This window comes from Dryobates pubescens, chromosome 8 (genome assembly GCF_014839835.1).
Source record: "Dryobates pubescens isolate bDryPub1 chromosome 8, bDryPub1.pri, whole genome shotgun sequence".
Taxonomy (NCBI): Eukaryota; Metazoa; Chordata; class Aves; order Piciformes; family Picidae; genus Dryobates; species Dryobates pubescens.
In genome coordinates, this window is record NC_071619.1 from 29686367 (window position 1) to 29688910 (window position 2544).

Consider the following 2544-nt stretch of genomic DNA (forward strand, 5'->3'; position numbering starts at 1 on the left):
TTGGTTTTGTTCCCAGAGTATAGCAATTTTTAGTATGGGAACTGTCAGGAGAATGGTAGAGTGAACTATATGCTAAGGCTATCAAAACTGTGCACTGCAATGAAACCAAGATGGATGAATGTTTTTCAGTCCTATGTAAATCAGAGTCTCTTGATAGTTCAGTTTCTGCTTCTGATATCTTAAAGTCTCTTGTTATTCCTTTGCTCTCACACCTTTGGTGGAAAGGCTTTCTGCTGCAGGAGCAGAATTACATATGCCTGACTAGTAATTGTTGCAGTCTTCTTCCTAGCTTAGCTAATCAATACTTGCTGACTTTTAGTTACCAGGAAACAGCATTTACTACTTCTGTACTGATTGTTACATCCTATGTGAGGCACCACAAAGTGATGATAAAAGCAAGCAAGAAATTTCATGTTGAAAGTTTTACTTTCTGCTATTAGGCAGCCAGCTCCTTTAATGTTCTTACTTAATTAAAAGAGAACAAGGGGAAATAAGGGTTTTGTTTTTTCTTCTAGGAAAGTGCAGAGCTTCAAGTAGTGATGACACAAACTTTCAAATCCCAGCCTGCTGCTTAAGTCTATCACAGCCAAATGGAAGATACTCTGCATGTCATTCAGCACTACTTCTTTCGTATGTCAGCCTCCACAACTGGTTTTAACGGCTGCAGTTCTATACTGTAGCTATGGGATAAACACTAATTAGCTGTTGGGAACAAAAGTCTTAATGGGCTGAAAAGAATAGTCTGGGGATCCCACTAAGCCAACAAATAGAAGAATATTTACTAACCTACAGAACTTTAACTGGATAAAAAAGCAAGAGCGGCTCAAGCCATTCACCAAGTGAGCTACTTCATTGTGAAGGTCAGCCTGCTAAACGTGTATTAAAGAAGTCTAGTCAGACCAAGCTGTTTTCAGGTCTTTTGCAGATCATTTCTAAAGTTCTAATTGTTTTGAGTCTACAGCGAAGTGTGGTTTTCCTTTATTAGATTATTTAAGTCAAATCACTCTTTTCTGGCTAGGAATGGTTTTAGTTCTGATGCTCGTGAGGCTGCACCAGTGAATTTTCTTTTTCACAGATTTGAAATTTGCAGTCTCAATGGAAGCTGAGATCTCCTGTCACAGAAGCTAAGGAGTTTAGAACTGCCAATATTAAAAATCACAACACAATCAGGACACCTGGCAAAACGTGGAGTTGTAAGTAACAGTACAAAATGTAGCCTATAAAACTAGTTGTGGAAGAAGATGTAGGAACAAGAAGAAACACAGGCTTGACTTTCAAGATGCTATTATGAGCCTACAGTGCTGACAGTTAAACCCATTTATTTCTAACTGCATAATACAAATGCTCCTTATAATACAAAGAAGGCAAAATGGTGAACGGGCCATAAAGCAGTTCTCATGTGCTGAGATATTGGCAATGTAGCAAAACCTGGAATAGATTCTGAAATTATGCTGTGGTAAGTCACAATATTTACTGTTCCCATTCTTGTCCATAAGCTGTCCTGTTTATATTGCCTCTGCACTAATGCAGTACTCAGCAAGGAGTGCCTGATTTGTGGAAGTATCTGGCTAGATGTTGTAGACCATGAAGAATGAGAATGATAGCAACCCAGACTATTAACACCTAAATCCACAACCCAAGCCATTTATTACTGAGATGTTTATTAAGACATTCAGTTTGGGAATTCACTTGGTCTTTTTGAATATTTTTGAACTTTCTTTTTTATTTGATGGGAAAAATGTTTCTCACTGGGAAAAAACTTAGCATTACTTTGCAGAAATTAAATTTCATCAGAAATCTAGTATGGAGTTGAAAAATTACTTTGATAGGACTTTTTGACCAGCTCTAAAACTGTCTGTAAAGGTGAACTATGCAGCACTGGGGTTAATCTAGTCATGAATCATCCCACTGATAGAGCATTATTAAACACATATTCGAGACCTTGCTCTTTGAAGCAATGGTTTGCTTAAGGCAGGAAAACTGAGGTGGTTCTGAAGTAACTTATCCAATGCAATGTACTTATTTTTACACATACAAGCTAAAATAACTTTAGCTGAAGGCTAAGACCTTTTTGTCTTCGTTCAATTTCCTGACCATAGTTTCCACATGAGCCTATTTCCAAGCAACAATCGAGAAAAACAAACATGTTAATGGAAAATGAATGGTGTATATATAGAATCGGCTGCAGGTTATTCAAGGACAGCTCTGGTAGCTGAACGTAGTTAGGTATCTATCTAACTCTACTTCAGAGCCGAGGCGGCAGCTCGCTGCCCAGAAAGTGGCATGGGCTGCACCTGGGCAAGGGGACTCCTGGTAGAGGAGGGAGAGGGCTGGGAGTAAGCGCAGCCACTTCTGTGTGCCTACCGCTCCATTCAGTCCGCCGCATCCCGCCCCTCCCTTAACACCACCTCCCGGCCGTCTAACGACCGCCGGCGCTACCTGTGCCCGGTGCCCCCCGGCTCGCCCCGCCCCCCCGGCCCTCCCCGCTCCTGGCGGCGGGGCAGGGGCGGGCCCGCAGCGCCGGTTATTTGACCCCGCGCACCC